This window comes from Saimiri boliviensis, chromosome 9, assembly GCF_048565385.1.
Source record: "Saimiri boliviensis isolate mSaiBol1 chromosome 9, mSaiBol1.pri, whole genome shotgun sequence".
Classification (NCBI taxonomy): Eukaryota; Metazoa; Chordata; class Mammalia; order Primates; family Cebidae; genus Saimiri; species Saimiri boliviensis.
The window spans coordinates 12,426,523-12,447,762 of record NC_133457.1 but is presented as its reverse complement, the minus strand read 5'-3'; positions in this window follow the sequence as shown (position 1 = coordinate 12,447,762).

Below are 21,240 nucleotides of genomic sequence, written 5' to 3'. Positions count from 1 at the left end.
CCAGGGTTAAACTCTTTTCAGCCATGGCTAGACTCAGATGCTCAAGACTTTCCTCTGCCAACTGCTTCTCTTCCAGACAAGCTTTTTTATAATGGGACAAGAGAGTCATAGCATATACCACCTGTCCCCCTAAAGACCCACATGAAGCCAGCTTAATTTCAGCTGAAAAACGATGTTTTCCCTACTTGATTGATTGGGCAGAGAATTTCTGATGAATAATCTGACTGGTCTAAATTAGGTTGTATGCCTGCCTCTATGCAGGGGTGCAAGGAAACAGGGCTATCTTTTTTTGCACTGAAACATGGAAAAACATGGAATCAGGACCCCATGTGAAAGCTGCATGTTGTTTACTAAAGGAAGTGGAAAGATGCTGGGATCCTCAACATATTCCTTTGCATTTCACTGTTGATTATCCAGTATATATGTACCCCCTTCTTTTTTTCTTACATATATACTTTATTTTATTTTTGAAACAGGGCCTCGCTTTATCACCCAGGCTGGAGTGCAGTTGTGTAGTCTCTGTTCACTGCAGCCCCCACCTCCTGGACTCAAGCAATCCTCCTTCCTAAGTCTCTCGAATAGCTGGAACTACAGGCACATACCACCACACCTGGCTAGTTTTTTTATTTTTAGTAGAGATGGGGTTTCACCATCTGTGGTCTCAAGGCTGGTCTCGAACTCCTGGCCTCAAGTGAGTCTGCCTCGGACTCCAAAAGTGCTGTCATTATAGACATGTGTCACCATGCCTGGCCACGTATATACTTTTAAATACATACTACACAGTAACTTCATCAATATAGACTCTGAAATATATGCTCCCCATTCTCCAGTGTACTGTTTGAATTCTGCATTTATTTCTAAGTTCAGGAGTTCTCTAGTTTATGTGCGTGTCTTCTGGTCAGGACATGGCTCCTCATGGCATGGCTAACTATGGCTAACAACTCTATTTTAGAGTTTGCTACTTGCACACAGTATTTATGACATTATGATTTCTAATTGCAAATGACAAATCTAGTTCAGAAATAGGCTGTCTTTGTCCTTAAGTAATGTCTTCAGTGCTCCATCTTTTTGACAGGTTCTCCCTATATGGTCTATATCCAATTATTGATAGCTCATGTACCAACTCCTAATAGCTTTTCAGTTACAGGGTAAATGGAGTTGAGGATTAAAGGAGATTAATGCAAGAGGTGATCACAGTGTCTGTCCAACATATAGAAAGCGCCCTATCAATCATGGCTTTTATATTGCAACTCTTGTTATTCTATCGTCATTATCATCATCATCGTTGTCATCAACATCATCATTATTATCATCATTTCTTTTCTTTTTTTTTTTGAGATGGAGTTTTGTTCTTGTTGCCCAGGCTGGAGTGCAATGGCGAGATCTCAGCTCACTGCAACCTCCACATCCCAGGTTCAAGTGGTTCTCCTGTCTCAGCCTCCAGAGTAGCTGGGATTATAGGCATCTGCCACCACACCCTGCTAAATTTTGTTTTTGTATTTTTAGTAGAGACAGGATTTCTCCATGTTGGTCAGGCTGATCTAGAACCCCCGACCTCAGGTGATCCACCAGCCTTGGCCTCCAAAAGTGCTGGGATTATAGGCGTGAGCCACTGCACCTGTCCTATTATCATCATTTCTCAATAGCTTTCAGCAGGCAAGTCCTAGAATTGGCTTGATCATGTGATTATCTTGTGGTAGGAGGGAAGGGAGTTAAAGTCTATTCCCTACTTAATCAAACCTAGAGAATGAATTACCCCCTTGCTATATGGGCTTTATTTTTAGGGGAAGAAATAACAAATGCCAGGCAAGCAAGAACAGCATATATCCACTATACTTCCCTAATCAACTACCTAGCCCATTGAATATTTGTTTTTGCTAAAGATTCTTAAACTTCGCAAATTTGCAAAAGTTTTCTAATATCAAAGTTTGAAGCTTTAGAAAATTAACCTCAGTAGGATTAAGTAGACACGACTATTTAAAGATATTATTGATATTTGTAACAAAAAGACTCGGTAGGATTAAAGTATGTGTTTCCAAGTTTGTAAGCTTCAGCTGAATAATCTGTCAATGTATTTTTATTTAGAAGTCATTTTCAGATAGAGGTATTAATTTAACTTATTCCAATGTAATACAGTTTTTATGGGTAAAAGTAATATAGATAATATGATCTACACATATATTCTTCCAACTATTTCCAGCATTTTCTTTTATTAGTTACTTAAACTATGATACTACAAGGAAGAGGGGAACAAACAACAGAATTGTGAATGTATCTGCTCTGAAGCATAATAAAACAGGTGTACCTTAATAGGTCTACCAGGAATGTTTTAGCTGTTAGCATCTTTTAAATGCTTCTGCTGAGAAACCATGTTTTCATAACAAGGTTGGTGAGTATTAAACCTGTGATAGTTCTTTCTGGGATTACTATAATTTACAAAAACAATAAAAACCTGCTAAAAACATTTATGTATTTTTAAATGTTGTAATCTAGGGATCCCACTGATATTTGTGGTGAAAGATTTGCCCAAGGCTACATAACCCTGCTTGTACATTGCCAGGACTGCAATCTGTTTTATGACAAAACAGATTCATTTATCTCCAAATAAATAAATTACTTTTGTGAACATTTAGAAACATTTGCATAATTAGGCTGTAAGATCTTAGCAGTCTTTTTCATAATAATTAAACTAATCTAATCTTGGACAGGGTAAACAGACTTACTAAGATGAGAGCAGCCTTCAGGCAAGGAACTTACCGCATTCTACAGGAACTGTAAGGCTGATGATGTTTGTTAATTATGCAGAGCTTTTACTCCCCAGTAATAGCAGCGTTTGTATTGCCTGAAGCTTAGATAGCTACTCCCAGGCACAAAAATTAGACTCTGCTTTTTTGACATTCTCCTAAAAAAAAAAAAAAAGAAGAAGATACTTCAAAATGATTATATGCTTTCAACAAGGAGGGCATTAGCTTTCCACTGATGGAATCTTTATTTGGCTACAATTGACCCATTCTTCAGTCAGGTGATCTTGATTATGTTTAGATCTGGAGCTTTTCCGACTGTATACAGATACACAGAGTTGAGGTTTAATAAAAAAGCAGCAAAATGAATGACTACGTTTCAATCCTTGGAACTTCCTGCAATTCCAAGTTTGAAAAATAGGCACTCTAGCCCATGTAATTTTGAAGATCCTCATTTTATTTACAATTATTAAAAGGGAACTTTGTAATAATTAATGCAAATTAAGGTTTTGCAAAATTTCAGTGGTTTATAAAAATATCTCTTTATCAGACAGGTTGGCTCATGTATTGATTTTAATGACAACTTAGCTGGATGGAACCACTGTCTGTGTTTCTGCTTATATACTAAGCTAGTATACTTACTTTAAAGAAGCAAAACTGAAAAATGAGTTGTCAAACAGATAAGATGAATTTCATCAATTTAATTGACAAAAATTTTATGTAATACTTATTATATCCCCCACTGCTATAGAAATGTACTCCACCATATTTTTTTTTTTTCCAAAGGGAATCTAAATAACTGATGATTCGGAAAACAAGTCCTGGGAATATCAGTGAATTAGGAATTTATAAGTGGAGTAAATGTTCACTGGGGGCACATGCAACACAGCAATGCTCATGTCTTTATTCTTGTTCATATGAAATGTTGAATAAATGTGGTTGCGCTAATTGTAAGAAAAGTAATGGTATTATCTGTCCTTTACATGTTATCCCTCATTTTTGCCTATAATTTATTCACTTAGGCACAACATGTTTTATTTTCATGTATTTACATGGGCTCTCAGGATGATTATTTATTCTAGAAATGTTCAAACCTCACAGTGCATTTAATTAAGACATCACAAGCCACTTTCTCCATGGGAAGAGATTTGTGATGCCACAAGCATAGGCTATATGAAATTGACAATCAGAAACTACAAATTAAGGTTGAAAAAAAAAAGTGCCATGTAAATTCAAATTTGGGGGGAGGAGATTGGGAAAGATAAGGCAAAAGGAAGCAATTCATCATTTTTTCTCAAAGAAGCTGTCCTACAATAAAAGTGGAAGCAATGGTCTCTACTGTCTTTTACAAATTACATTTTTGATAAGTTAGAAGTTCATTAAAATATTTAGTAAACATTTTGTATTAAACTCACCCATTTAGCCATTAACTTTTTTTTTTTTTTTTTTTTTTTTTTGAGATAGAGACTCGCTCAGGCTGGAGTCAGTAGCAGAATCTTTGCTCACTGCAACCTCTGCCTCCAGAGTTCAAGCAATTCTCCTGTCTCAGCCTCCCAAGTAGATGGGACTACAGGCGTGTGCCACCACTCCTGGCTAATTTTTTTGTATTTTTAGTAGAGACCGGGTTTCACCATATTGGCCAGGCTGAGATTTTTCTGAAGTTCCTTGGGTAAATGTGTTTGCTTATTTCCACATGACTAAATGCCCTTTGAGAATATAGTTTCTTCATCTTTGAATACAGTGTCTTGCATGTAATGACCCTTTAATAAGTGTTTGCTGAATGAATGGACAAGTTGCAACCTATATCTTAGGAACTGGGTCACTATATATAATTTTGGAGAGTGCTAAAGAAAGTTCATTTTGACAAACTGATTTACCATTGTTTTGTATAACCTTGCAATCATTGGTTTGTATGTCATTAACTGTCTTCAATTCTCTGTCAATCTCTTTAGATTTGACATCCTCATCCTTGACCTAAATTAAAAGTTAAACTGAAAATGCAATCTTTGAAAATAAACATTGACAAGCATAATAATATTAGCAGCACAAAAATATGCTCACCTAATATGTTCTTACACAAAATGCAAGTGTGATTTCATTGATTCTAACACCTACTATTAATGTCTCATGAATCAGCAAATGAACTTTCTAAAATGTCTTGGTTTTTGCAAAATTTTCTACATACCAGTTTGCTTAAAAGAAATCAAAGCCTTGGAAATCAAGCCTATGAATGAATACAGCATACTAATCAAAATGCACTTCTTGGCACTTTTCCTGTGGTAACCCAAGGGAAAATATGTCTGCCACTCCACAGCAAGCATAAAATTTCATCCTGACTTTCAGGCAAAACACCAATGTAATTGACATGTACTACTAATCAGATGAGTATATCACATGATAATATCTTTTCCTCTGTGACTAAGAGTGATATGCTTCAGTGGTTATCACAGCATGCATGAGGCTACCCTCCCTATATGCACATAGGTGTTCAAGTAATGCATTTTGAAAACCTCACAAGGCACTCTACCCATCTGTGGTTAAATAATTGAAGCAATTGCCATATGAGTTGCTGGTCACCACATCTGTATGTTTCACTAGGCTGCAGTCAGCACCAGATGTTCTATCATATGATGGTTTATGATGCCACAAGGTATTTCTGACAAGCATAGTGGGGATGCAGGCCTCATGTTAAGTTTGCCTGCAGCGAAACAGTGAGAACTAAGAAGGGACAGCTGAAAAGACACTTATCTATCTGAAGGACTCCACCAAACCTTGCCGAGTGGGTAGAGCTACAGGGATAAGAAACACATTTCCCTCTACAGTCATAGAAGTGGCTAGATCTAATAAAATCTCCTAATCTCATACTAGTCTGCAGATCTCTTATAATTCAGCTGCCCATTACATCAGCCATTTGTGAATATATTAAAAATTTTGCTTAAGCATATTGGTTATTTTACTTAGGAGTTAACCTCCTGATGTGTTGATGGATATTTGGTTCATTGCGGAGGGTTACTGCACTTTTTTTTGCTAGGAATTTGCTTCTGTAATTTGACAAAATTTTTCCATCTGTATACATTTTTTAAAGTACATGTGTGACCTACCTGTCACGTACTTCTTTTTGAAAAATAGTTTCTTTTATTGACTCATTTTATAAATATTTATTATGTACTCTTATATACCAGACATTGTTCTAGGTATTGAACAATAAGTAAAACAGAAAAAAGTCTCTGTCTCTGTACTTATATATTTGAAATCAAAGCAAGAGAGATTATATTCTACCAAGGAAGCTTATATTCTTCTTTTTTCCTCCCCGACTCCCTCCCTCCCTTTCTTCCTTTCTTTCCTTCCTCTCTCTCTTTTTTTTTTTTTTTTTTGAGATAGTTTTTCCCTCCATTGCCCAGGCTAGAGTGCAGCAGCATGATCACAGCTCACTATAACCTCAAATTGCCTGGGCTCAGGCAATCCTCCCACCTCAGCCTCCATAGTAGCTGGGACTACAGGCACACACCACCATGACCAGCTAATATTTGTATATTTTGGAAAGTCTGGATTTGGCGATGTTGCCCAGGCTGGTCTTGAATTCCTGGGCTAAAGAGATCCATTCTCCTTGGCCTCCTCAAGTGCTGGGATTACAGATGTGAGCCATTGTGCCCAGACAGGAGCTTATATTCTTTTGAGGAAATAGATTCTAATGATTTATTTTATAATTAATACTTATGTATTATAGAAGATTACCAAGAAAATGAGATGCAACTAAGGAAGGTGACAAGGGTTTCTCCCTGCACAGGAGGATGACCTGGCTCTCAAGGCACTCCTGAAGGAGCCAGAAGGAAGCTGGCAGCAGGTGTTGCTGGCGTGCTCCATTACTCTCTCAGTGCTAAAGTAAAGGTATAGCTACCACAATTGTGGAAACATCTCCTGTCTGGGGCTTCTCTTCAAAGAGTCTAAGCCCTCCACAGGGACCAGAGTCCCTGAAGGCCAGAGACATGTGGGCCTTTTGTTATGTGATGAGAGCAGCCTCTACCTGGGATGACCCCCATAAGTGAGCATACCCCAAACAACCTCCTACCTCCTTACACCATAGCAAGAGCCTTTCTGCATGCATTCTCCTTTCTTGGGAGTTCAAATGAGATTGCATAAGTTGGTTTAGACTCCGGATGCATACCCTAGTTCTTCCTTTCACCAATTCCAGTAGTTCCTTGGCTCTGCTTCCTCCATGCCCAGAATAATTTGCCCTCAAATGCCAGAATAGGGAATTCTATGCCTGGCCAGAGTCCTCAAGCCTGCCTGGCTTATAGTGTCCAGTGAAAGCAAGGATGGCTGGAAGGCACTAGTTAGCTAGGCTTGGAATTTATTCAGTGCCTGTAGGTGCAAAATGTATGTTGGCTGAATTGTTGGTTGTGAACCTTCCAGTGATGAGCCCTGGCAGTCCTGCTATGCTGTTTTTGAAGATGGGCCTTGTGAGATTATCTGAATATTCCTTGAGGTTGTGGGATTTGGCTAATTGAGATAATTACCTGGGAAGTGACCAGGGCTGTATGTTAGAGGGGAATGTCCTTCGTTAAACAGGAAAGGAATTCCAAAGAGTCTTGAAATAGATTAGTGGATTGATCCATTAATGGATTAATGACTGATAAAATGGGTCAGATGCTTTTAGGGTTAGGGAAGAATAAAATCATAGGAGTTCTACCCTGACTATATCAGCAGAGAACCCCATTTCTAGGCTAAAGGAATTTATGATTCTCAGTTCTCTCAAACTTTACAATCTTCAATCTAAAGGGCACTCATAGGGACTAGACGACTTTCTGATACCTTTTATCCCTTTGAGTTTTCTCCTTTTTGAAATATTAATTCATTTATTTATATATCACCTTATTTCTGAAAATCATATAAGAAATATCATATAAGAAATATCATATAAGAAATAGAAAAATAGGTACTGCTTCTACTTGTGACAGAGCCTTCAATGTCTGTGACCCAGGACCCAGGAAGTTGAGACATCTCTATGTCCCCAATCTGTGAAGCAAAGTAGCAGATTGGATAGATGAGGATCTGTGCTGGGTTTGCACTTTGGTGATCCAACCAATCTAGGGCTTAGCCAACAGTGACCCACCCAAGGTCACAGTGGAATGCCCTTACATCAGTAAAGAGCTACTGTATCCTCTTCCTTGGTCTTCTCCATCTTGCTCCATTACAGAGAAAATTTCAAACACCTTCTAGTACTCTAGTATTTCACATTGGAGAGGAAACAAAAAGATCTTCATATTTATGGATAAATAACAATAAAATAGGATCAAGGATTTAGAAGATTATCTCTAATCTTAGCCCCTACAGTGTATATATATGTACATATGTGTATATAGATAGAATTTTTTTTTTTTTTTTTTTTTTTTTTTTTTTTTTTTTGACACAGGGTCTCACTCTGTCACCCACGCTGGAGTGCTATGGCACAGTCTTAGCTCACTGTAATCTCTGCCTCCAGGACTAAAGTGATCCTCTCACCTTAGCCTCTCGTGTGGCTGGGACTATAGGCATGAACCATTATACTCCAAATTTTTAAATTTATTTTTTATATCTTTTGTAGAGATGGGGTTTCACCATGTTGCCCAGGCTGGTCCCTAACTCCTGGCCTCACGCAATCTGCCTGCCTCGGCCTCTCAATGTGCTAGGATTACAAGCATGAGGAACCAGGCCCGGCCACATTTTTTTTTTTGTTTTTTAAACCTTAACAAATACACAACTTCACAATCTGCTTTGTTAACTTATCATTATCTCAAAAATATTTCCCCATGTTACTAAAAGCATTACATACTCAACATTTTAATAATTTTATTATATTCCACATACTTATTAATTCACCCGCTGCTGGAGATTTAAGCTGTTTCCAATTTTTTAAATTCTGAATGGCATTGCAATAAACATTTTTATGTTTCAGATATTTTCAGACTACATATATTTTCAGAAGTGTATTATTACATGAAATAGTTTCTCAAGAATAGTGTATAATGATTCATTTTACGATGAAGCTTTCAAATTCTAGGCAATATTATTATAGAGTAGCTGTGCCAAATATTAAAATGAAAATGTCTATTTCATTTCAGCATACACTAATTTGACTGCTAGAACCAACCAAAATTTTTAGAAATTTGTATTTCCTGTTTCCTGATTGGCTGTTGTTTAAAAAGTAAGTGAATGAACTGTGAGGTAAAATTGCCTGAAATTGCATCTTAGCTCTTCTGCCTACTTCCTATATAGCTTCTGTTTCCTCATCTGAAAATGGGATGATTATGATAATAGTACAACAAGCACAGCCTCATAAAGATGTGAGTATTAAATGGATTAATATCTGCAAAGTGTTCAGAATAGTGTGAGACACGCAGTGCATTAACATTTTGGCCTATTTTTATTGCTATGGTTTCTTGGTTTTTTTTTTTTTTGACTCTTTAATGTTTTAATTTTTCTCCCTTTAAATCATTTCTAGGTCAATTTGTTTGTTTGTTCGTTTGCCTCATTGCTTTTTATATGCCACTGGAAATAAAACTCCCTTTGGTGATTTTAACTATATCACCATTTCAACCACTACCTATAAAAAACAACAACAAAAACCAAAACAAACAAAAAATAAAACTTTTTTTTTTTCTAATTGATGCCTCTACTTTAGATCTCTCCCTTGAACTCAAAGTTATTTCTCTCTTCTCAATACATCCCTAGTGAAGATACGACAATCATATTTCGTCAACAGGGCCCAAAATAAATCCATCATTTTTCACATAAATTTGATCTCTCTTTACATATTCTCTTCTTTCATTAGTGGCAGCATTATCTACCAAGAACACCAGCAGTAGCCTAGTGAGGGGGGTGACAATATGCCACCCCTAAATAAACAATTTGGCATAAGAATTGGTTTGAGCTGAATGTAATTGAAAAAAACAGACATGGAAAGAGCTCTCTGCCCTCCCTCTTTCTGACTAAAAGCAGGGCAAAAATTTCCCTTTAGTAAAATAAATGTATATTGGTAATAAAAATTTCTATTGATAAACATGTTCCTTTTCACATACCAGGAAGGAAAAAAATACTGGTCATCATAGCAGATGACTCTTAACACGTGAGATGACATTAAGATGAGTCTGCATAAAAAAACTTTACTAACTAGCTCCTATTTACCCTACACTTTCCATTTCCCACAATCTACCACCCGTTGGACCTTACTCCTCTCACTTTCCATTTTTAGTCACTTCTCTACAATTTATTGCTCTTGGCTAAAATGCTGGGGAAACCACCAGGTCTAACTATCTTTCTGGATTTTTGCCTATTGACATGCACATAAATTTAAAATAAAATTTGAATGCCCTTTCTCCTTTGAATCTGTCTTTTGTCAGTTTAATTTTGCAGGCCCTGAGGGAAGAAGTTAAGAATGTAGAAACCTCCACCCTGGAAGTATCTGGGATCCTATTGCTCCCTTTCTCCAACCAATTGATTCCTAAATTCTTCATTTAAGGTGAAGAATTTATCTTAAATTAATTTATCTTAAATTGTTGCCCCTACCTAATACCTGAATAGCTCCTCATAACCTGAGGACAAAGCTCAGTCCCTTAATACACACAAGTCTGTGTTTTTCTCTCTTATCTCATCTTGAGCTTCTTACTTTCCTTGAATTTGCTCTCCATTAATTCAGTTCACCAGTGAACAGCTCCTGCTCTTCCCTGAGTTTGAAGTGCTTTCTCCGTTTCCACTCCCACCTTCTTCTCATGCTCAACACTTAGTTATCCTTTAAGATGTAACTATGTCTTCTCCTCTAAGACTTCCCTTAACTCCTGAATTGTGTCAATGACACAAATAGATTAGCATCCTTTTCAGTGTCAGTAGGTTATGCATTAATCAGTATGTCAGCAATTTGAAAGCTCATAAGATTCTTTATCCAGGGACAGGATGTCACCATGAATCACAAAATGGATTAACTTGATGACTTGATTCATGTCACCATGAATCACAAGATGGGTTAACCCAAGGTGGGTTAACTTGGAAGTCTGTTTACTTTTAAAGTAAACTACCAAATGTGACCTGGATGGGTGTAGTTATGGCATCACATCTTTCCTGCCAATGATTGATTCAGAAATGGCCAAAAGACTCATTTGGGACCATTGAGATTGGGGGAGATAATTTTTCTGCATTATGCAGCATGGTTTTCAAGAATTGCTTCACTCTCTCCTTCTACATGTTGTCACAGGTGGATGTAAGGCCCTTCTTTCTGTTAAAAACATCTTATTCTGTTATATCAGCCTGGGGATAAAGCTAATACTCAGAGGAATAATTAGCATTGAAGGTGTTGAGGAAATCAAGCAGAAATAAGTTCTACCTCTGTACTTCTAGATATACAAGCTAATTAGTTGTCTCATTGCTGAAATTTGAGATGAATTTTACGGTACTTAAATATAATTGGTTAAGTAAGCATAAAGTCACCAAAGGAGAAGACTCGCCTACATCCGTCTTATGTCTCTGGCCTTCTTGCCAGTCCTCAAGCACACCATTATGGGTTGAATTGTGTCCCCTCACAATTCATATGTTGAAATCCTAATTCTCAACACCTTAGAATGTCATCTTATTTGGAAATAGGGCCATTGCAGAAGTAGTTAGTTAAGATGAGGTTATTAGGATGGGTTGCTAATCTAGTATGACTGGTGTCTTTATTAAAAAGGAAATTTGGACACAGGCATGCAGGAAGAATGCCATATGATGATGAGGGCAGAGATTGAAGTGATATTTTTACAAGTAAAGAAATTTTCAAGATTTCCACCAAACCACCAGAAGTTGGAAGAGAGACAGGAAGAAATTGTCTCTAATAGCCCTCAAAATACACCAACCCTAATGGCACACCTTGATCTTGGACTTCCAGTCTCTAGCATTGTCAGAAATATGTATTGTTTAAACATCCAGTTTATGGTACTTTGTTAACAGCAGCTCCAGCAAACTAATATTCACATCCCCATTATTTCTGAGTTAGGTCTTTTGCACTAGCTGCTCCTGTGCTTAGAATGCTCTTTCACTGATCTTCATGTTGCTGGTCCCTTCCCTTTTTTAAATCTTAGATTGAGAGTGCACTCCTCTATGTTAATTTTTCTGCCTCCCACCCCCAAACCCCACTAGAATTTGAGCTCCACTGGAGAACAGAGAGCTTTTGTAACTTGTGTTCACTGCTAAATTTTCAGGACCAAGAATCTTGCTGGGTATACATCAGATGCTCAATAAATATATGATAAAGAAAGAAGTGCGAAGTAAATGAGTGGGAAGAGAAAAGAATAATAATTTATGTCATTAAGCTTTTGAATATTTGATTCACTTAACTGAATAAGGTGAACAATAATGTTCTGCTTCTCCTTTTAATATGTGAATTTAGTTAACTTTCTGTGCTTCTATTACCTTATCTATAAAATAGATAAATTCATAGTACCTACCTATAGAGTTATTTTGAGAATTAATGAGAGGATATATGAAAAGCACTTAGAACTGTTCTAGGTAAATAGCAATATGCAAAACATGTTGGCTCTTTTTGACAGTGGCTCTTAAAAGAAAAAAACCAAACCAGTTTTTTTTTTTTTTCCTGCATGATAAGTAAATACTTAGTTTCAACTTTCCATATCTTAACCAAAATTATAAGTCTTCTATAATTTTCAGCATTTTTATTGTGCACTTTAGAATAATCTATCATCTTATATCAGTTATGATTCTAATGATCAACAATCCCAAGAACTCTTCACTTTATTTTATACCATACATTATCAGAGACAGCCAACTCTCCTAAAAGTTCCTTGAATTATACAAAATGCTCCATTTTGACACACCTAATTTTTGTGTAGACTCTCATTTCTTAAATCAGGTTCTTATTATTTACAAACATGGGGCTTCCGTGAGACCAAAAATAAATTGTCTGAGGTTAAAGAAAATTCTTTGTTCATTAAATCAATAGACACAAGTAGGAAAGTGAATATGAGGTAATCATTGTGGATAATTATTGGCACAGCACCTAAGGGACTTCTTTAAAACTATTAATGTATTAGTAAATGCATCATGGGGAGACAGCTAATTCTTTTAAAGAGAAAGCATGGAAAATTGGAAAAGCTGCCAGACTTAAGCTTAAACCCTTATTAACCATGAAACAAAGCAAGTTTTCTTATTACTAAAATGAAGGTTAAAACAACCATGTTTTAGTTGAAACTTCAGAAATAGTATGCAAATTTTCTAGAAAAATTGCCAAATACATACTAGGTACTTCGTTTCATAACCAGCAATTTTTAGAGCTGTACGTACTCGTTTCTGCTGCAGAATCAACTACCCAAATACTAAGTTGCTAAAACAATGCATATATATTATTTCTCATGTTGTGGTGTTAGCTGGGAATGTCTTTGGGTCAGAGCTGGCTTGAATGGGACTAGATAATCTAAGGCCTCAACTGGAATGTCCAGCATGCTGCAGTTTTTCTCTCCAGATGGTCTCTCGTCTTCCGGGAGGCTAGCCTAGGCTTGTTGACACCACAGGGGAAAGATTCCTAGCAGCGGAAAAGTACAATCTAATAAGCAAACAAGATAACAAGCAGACACTATTCACGTACCTCCTAACCTTCTACTGACCAGAGCAAATTACATGGTCAAGTTCAGATTTCATGGAAATAAACTAACTCACTAATTCTAGGCATAATTAGTATAAAACTGTGAAGGCTAAAACACCCCCTCAAATAATATATTTTACTTATCTAGAATATAAATTTCATATGATTTATATAAAAATGCACAAATCTCTATTGTATAGTTCATTCAGAAAAAATGACCACTTTAGAGAATAATCTAATTCATACACACAAACATGGCTAATTCTAAAGTTAATAGGGCCCTTGTGTGTTCGTCTAAAAGCTGAATTTGGCCCACTGTGTATGCCACTCACTGCCTTTATTTACATTATAAATTACCACACTTTATTATGTGTACTCCCACACCATTTCTATTATAGTCTATTATTTTAATATAATATGTTAAAATGGAATTAGCAATTAAATTACTACACCATTATTCATATAACCTAAAGTGTTTGACCCCAGTCTCTAGAAGCAGGGGAATTTGTAATTGACTAAATCTCTATTCATGTATTGTGATGTATGGATGGCTTTAATTGTACATGATATTTTCTTGGTGTTGATGTGGTCAGATATTCTGCTTTAATTCTACTTATTTCTTATGAGGGAGACTAAGATACATCTAGGACATCATTTGAATGCTTATTTAGATTTACAGATATTAAGAGGTATTACCCAAAGAAAAAAATAAAATAAAAAAGAGGTATGCCCCATAGTGTCCATGTAATACATTTAACTTCAAGTATTTCCAACATGTTTTCATAATTTGTTAAGAAATTGAAGCAAAATTAAGAAATAAATTATACAACTATTTGTAATTTCTACCAAATATTCACCAAAGAGTAATGTGTTCTTCATTATTCTCAAGTTAATTTATAGACCTATTTATTGAAAGCTCCTTTGAGCAAGGTCTATACTTTTCATGTTATTGCATTTTTTTTTTTTTTTGTAGTGTCAGGCAATCAAACAAGAGCCTAGAATAGTGCCTGGTGTAGTAGGTGTATTACATTCCCAAGGTTACCATGATAAAGTGTCACAAACTGGATGGTTTAAAATGACTGCATTTTATTGTCTAACATTTCTGGAAGGTAGATGTCCAAAATCAAGGTGTGGGCAGAGCTACACTCCCTCTGAGACTTGAGGAGTTCTAACCTTGCATCCTCCCAGCTTCTGGTGGTTTGCTAGCAATTTTTGGTGTTCCTTGGCTTGCAGCTGCATAACTTCCAGTCTGCCTTTGCTGTCACATGATGTTCTCCCTGTGTATCTCTGTATCTTCACATGGCTGTCTTCTGTATAGGACAACAGTCATATTCATTAGGAGCCCATCTACTCCAGTATGATTTCTTCTTAACTACTTATACTGGGAATGGCCTATTTCCGAATAAGATCACTTTCTCAGTGTTACTGAGAGGAACACTGGGTATTAGGACTTCAACACATCTTTTGTGGGGGACACATGATTCAACCTATAACAGTCGGCAATTAATAAATATTTGTGGAACAGCCAACAGGATGAAATTTTGCTAGTGTTCTCTATGCATTTCAAGTAAGTTCACAAAAGAATATTGGCTCAGGTAAATAAATGGGAAGAGGGTATTTTAGAAAAATCACAAAATAATTTATGAAGTTAACAAGTCATTAAAAAAATATAAGCAAATGTTCGGCCTCACTAGTAGAAAAAGTCATGTAAATCAATATGATCACAAGGGCCAGAAACTTTGCTCTTCAACATGGAATATATAAATATCACACAGCTATATTTCCTTTGCCATTTGAAGCCTATTATACTGGCAGTTCAGTTTTCACTTTCTTTGGGAAGTTTGCTCTGTCATCTCCCCATAGGACCATATTTTCCTATTATAGAGATTTATGGACCTCCATGTGCTTCTCTTTGATAGGAACTTGCTTTTTACATTTATTAGTGTGAATATTTGATGATTATTTTCATCAGTAGATTGTAGGCGCTAAGAGGACTGTGTCTATTTTCATTCTTTATATTTGCAAGGCTTAGCATACCACTTGGCAGTTAGGCACTGAATAATTATTTGTTGATTGACCAACTCATTGAATGAATAATGAATTCGTGATATGGGCTGAAAGGCCATATCTGTCCAATAGCTGTAGAAAATGTTTATTATATTTGTTAAAAATTTTATATATTTGTGTATGTTATTATATTATAAAAATATAAATTATTACATATTGTTAAAATATTTGTTATTTTGTTAAAATGTAGGCAAGATTACAAGAACATTGTTTACTTATGTGACAAACTGTTTTCAAGTACTTTACAAGCACTTAGTTGCATACAAACATTTAGTATGCTAATTACAATTAGTAATTATGTACTTATTATATGAACTCTTTCTCTTGGAAGCATTTTAAGTAATCCTAATTTAAGTTACTATATGCACTTGAATATTATAATGCTAAATTTTGCATACATATTTTATATTAGTTTTTAATTTACATTAGCATGTATTTTCCAAATTCAGTCCAAGTTGGTGTTTCCTATATATCCTGAAATTAAAATAGGATACATTTTATGCACACCACAGACACATACACACACACACATGCCAGGGACAGAGTAACACTAGTTATTTCTCTTAAATTCCAAGTAAAGAATATTCTCCTTAGGATTTATAGAATCATCTTCCTAAATCTATGATGTTAAAAATGAATTAACTCATCCTAATATTTTAGAGAATATCTAATTATTTAATTATCTCTGTTATGTGACTAAAGCTTTGGTGGATTCTCTTCTTAGTATTCTTCCTTAGGGATAAGCCTCATTTGAGTGGACATCAAGTTCACACATACATAACACACACACCCCATAGTGATAAAATGTTCCAATGCAATTTTAATTAAAACTATTGAGAATATGTTTTTGTTGTATTTTCAAATCATCTTCCTTTGAGAATGATATAAAATGTTGATGTGTGTACTCTAGTGGGAGACTTAGTAAATGTTAGCTTTCAGTCATTTTCCTGAGACCATGCAAGACTTCATCTCCAGTCCCTAGTTGGACTCTTGTGGGAATAGAAATACCACATTCTTGGCTTGACATGAGTGCCATTTCCAAATGTTACCATGGTGATCACCTATGCAGCATCACTAACCCTTCTCACAACAGCTCAATTGGAGATTCACTTTTCACGTTTCTATGATATGGAGGGTAATTATTTCATTACTCAAGGGAAGAAGATTTAGGAAGTAAATAGCTCTTCATTAAATCTTAAGTGATTCTAGTCATTTTAGGCCACAGAAATGACTAATATTAAAGTAATGAAATTCAAAAGAGTAAAACATGACTGGGAATTGAAAAAAATTAATTTCTGTGTAGTAAAACTATAAATATTTTTTCTCTAGTGAAAACATTTTACATAAAGTACAAGTATATTGTGTCAATAATTCATGATTTACAATAATTTCCATGTAAAATAAATGCACAGAAATGTTTGTGTATATATTTGAACAGAAGTGCCTATAAGAAGAGAGAGGTTTTCTGAACTGACCTTGCTTGGGAGGAGGTAGTATCATATTTCATAAGGCATGCTACTTTTCTATGCAGTGAAATAAAAATTTCATTGTTGAAAAAGAGATTCTCATTGTACAGATGATTGTTTCACGAAGAATTATTATCTCTATTTACTATTGATGTTTGAAAATTATGCAGTTGAAAATAAATATTAATGTGTAATATTTTCAAAATATACTTGTTTTGTGAAATGTCATTGAATAGTGGTGAATTAAAGATATTTGGAGCATATTTTGAATATAAAAATAAGCTACTGTTTGCCCAACTGCTGGGTTTTACCCACGGCACAAGAAGGGTGCTGTGATGCAGCTCAAGAGTCCAAACCACAACTCTCCTGGAAAGGATTTTGAAATGCCATAAGATTCTGAAGCCAAAAACATTTGGCAGGCCTATTCTGTATCACTGAGGTTATGCCTGTTACAAGACAAACATTTCTAACTACACTGTGTTCTTTCTAAATATTTTTTCTTCGTTTCTTTCCTCTTTTTTTTTTCTGTGTTGCCTGAAACAAAAAGCCCATTAAATATTTAAAAAGAGAATTAAAGATACGTGAAGTAAAGGTAGTCCTATATGTGACGGAAGGTGTGCTGCTCAATATTAAGGGTTCGATTTGGCCTATTTGAGATCTTATACATGTACAAACTAAGAGAGGGCAAGGAGGAATTCCATCATTATCATTTTCCCAGAGGAAAGAAGCCCATTTCTCCTTCCTTAGTCTTTAATACATCCTGACATAGCTCTTTCCTATAATGGTGATGGGATTTTAAAAATTTTAGCTTAGTGGAAGAAAAACTAGTTGGAATTGATTGTTCAGAGACTGACTGATTAAGTATTTAATTAATTAAAATTATTCATTCATAAACCTCTGAAGAGGTGGAATGGGAAGGTTAAGAGGTTCAGAGTAGCTGTAGTCTTCAGTGCCTCTTTGCTTGTTATTTACATTTAATCCACTAAAGACTCATATAATATATTCAGACTTGCACAGCTCTTGGAATAAAAGACTGGAGGATAGACAGGCACTAAAAACAGCTTTTCACGACTAACAAGATCATGTAAATCATGGAAACAGTTGATGCATATCAGATGTTGTAAAGCTACATCCAATATTTTAATATACATAGACTGCTTCTGAAGTTTGTGGACTACTGAGAGGGATCTTTGTCCATCATAGAGTTAGCAACAACTGAAAACAGAACATTTCCTAATGAACTGATGGTTCCAATTTTCCTTATCCTGTGTCTTCATGTGGAACTTCTTGTGGGCCTGCAGTCATCTTATTGAGCTTATTTCTACATCACTGTCATTAAAGACCCGTTCCCCAACCCCAGCCCTGTTCCTTCACTTTTTAGGGTCTTTTGAAGGCATCTTCAAAATTCCAATTACATTTTAAGTAAAGTAATTTAGTTATCTTCTATCCCATTTCTGCATGTGTATGTGTGTAAGAGAGAATTTGGGTGTCGGAATTTGCCTTTGATAATGAAAAAGTCTATGAAGTAGTTTATTTACAAATGAAAGCTGTTTTTAAAAATATTTTTCTGCTGTTCTGATCAAACTGCAGCCAGGATTTAAAGTAGTATGTTTTTTCTCTACATTTGCTATTCATAGATTTTGGTTAAAAACATTTTTTGTCACTTATCTACATTACCAGTCTTTGAGGATACATGTACAAAATTGTAAGTATTGGAAATATAAATGGATAAGTGGTTTCTGAGTAAATAAGCCAAGTTAGCCCCAATCTCATGGCTTGTTACTTCAAGTTCTACTCAAGGTGCGTTGGTTTGCTCTAACTTCAAATAATCCCAGTGGTTTAACACAGTGAGATTTATTTCTCTAAGGCAAAGCCCTTGCTGGGCATAGGTGACACTTCGGGGCAGCTACCTTACTTGTGGTAGCTAAGTAGACTTCTGTCTTCTTTATCCTCTTCTGGGACTTCTGTGACAGGAGAGGAGAGAGAACGAGTGTAAAAATGAGAAGAAGGTTTATATTGGATTAGCCTGGAAGTGCCATGTCTCACATCCACTCAAATATCGTACAGAACCATCAGTCATAGGTCCCACTTGACAGCAAGAGCTGGGGCCCAAAAAGGAATTAAAAACGGGTATTGGGAAGTCCTGGATAAGTATCTGGAAAAGGGGAGGAGAATGCATCAGGAAATGAAAGAATCCTAAGCCACACAAAGGCATTTCTTTATTTTTCTTAGTTATTGTTGGAGATTTTGCTATGATATGCTTGTGTAAGTTGGAGCTTATGAGGCTGAAAGAAAGAGCTCCTGAGAAAGAGAAAGCAGCAAATGCACACTACCAATGCTCTATAGCTTGAAGATAAAAGAGGGGTGAAATATGGCAGGAGTTTGAAGGAAGGACACCAAAACTTCACACTCTGAAACTTAAAAATAATTCTGCAAATAACGCAGTGTCTACCAAGTAAGGCATCATGAGCGGAGTAATGATACTATTCATTCAGTTAGTGTGGCTTAATGGTACTGCCACGTCTCATGAGCTAACAACTCTACCAACTACCCTAATTAATTGCCCCAAATCTGTTAATAACCGTGTCATCACAGACCATCATGTAAATGAGCTTTAAAAAGTAAAATCTGAAGAGCAATCTTGCCATTCATTTATCTGAACTAATTATAATGTAGGAATAATTCTCACAGCAGGTGAAAACAGCGAAAAAGCATGCTTTTGTGGAAAAGCAAAACATTCTAGATTTTGGCATCAAAATTTTACAAGAAACAAAGAGCTTTCTTATTTGCAAAGCAGAATATTTCAAGCTTGTTATTTTTGTTACAATCATATTTTTAATGAATTATTTGTAACAAAGTTATGGATGATTATGCTACTTTTTAAAATACCTATCCTTATATTATTTCAAGAAAAAAATTTCTAGAATTGACAAGACAGGTTATTATGCTTTAGAATCCATGGATAATCATACATTGATTGATTGTTTTATTAGCACCATAACTTATAACTATAACATGTAGAATATATTATTTCTTAGCAAAGCAGTTTAGTATAGTGAATAGGGATCAGCAGATTTTTTTTCACATCCCAACTTATACTTTTAGCTGTATAAAGTTGAGTTTGCTGCCTTTTCCCACAGCGTATAGAGTTGATACGAGAAGACACCAAAATGGTATAAAGTGTACCCATCTTGGTTTTTGACATATGCTAAATATCATAGCCATTACTTTTTATTTTCTGTGGCATATTTTCTCTTATTTTTTTCACCTTTTTAACTTTGGTTATTCATATTCTCTTGAGTTTTATTACCTTTGCTTTTGTGGAAAAGTGATTTGTCCTATCATGTTACAAGTGTTCAAGAAAACTCCAAAGGGGAAAATATTTGGAAGCTTTTAAGAAAAGTCTGAGTAAGAAGAAGCAAAACTCTTCCTAGAAGCAAGTGGTTGTTTCTAAAGTCTGTATCTAGTAAAATCAATATCTTAAAAGTTTAATTTGCCATGTGTGAGAAAAGTTGAATAGTCGTCATAAATGAAAGAAAAGCTACATACTCTGATAATTTAGTTATTCATGGGATTATATTTCGAAGAAATAATTTAGCTTTTAGATTACATCTAAAAGAAATTCATTAAAGTTGGATAGATAAAAAAGAATTGCATGAACTTTATTCACATTTCTCATTCTGACGTGAAATGTGAAGAGAAGTAGGAAAGAAGGAATTCCGAGGCACAGAAAGGGATTTATTTTTAATAGGATATCAAAGAAGATTTTGCTATATGTTTTTCATTTCAATAAATGAAAAAATTGAGGGTAAGCATAGGTTTAATAATAACCTTATTCAACACAACCTCATGTTCTATAGAGTGTTAATATCTTCTGTTGAAAAGTATCTAAAATGTTAAATAAAGCAGAGGATGACTAAATGGCTTTTCAATGTCATTGTTTTACAGATTCACTCAATAGTTATTTTTATAGGAGAATGTAACTGTATTCCCTTAACTATTTGCTACTTAATCATTTTTATTATTTTCCATTTACATGGTAACTTATGTATTTCTGGATGGTAGAAAAGAAAACTCCAAGTACCACCATTTTATGGCTCCATTAAGCAGTTTTGGGCTACAGTCTGTGGATACTAGCAAATCCGTTTTGGTACTCTTCACTGACTGATTATAAAAATCTGTGTTTCTCAAATTCTCCTGTGAACCAGGCTTACCATCTTACTGATTCATTAATTAATCAATACAGTCTTTTATAGTGTTTATTCTATATTTATATGAGAATATGTTTTGAATTTTTTGAAAATTATATTTTAGCCCCTCAATTATAAACTTATTTTCACATGAGGTTACAGGAATTTAAAAT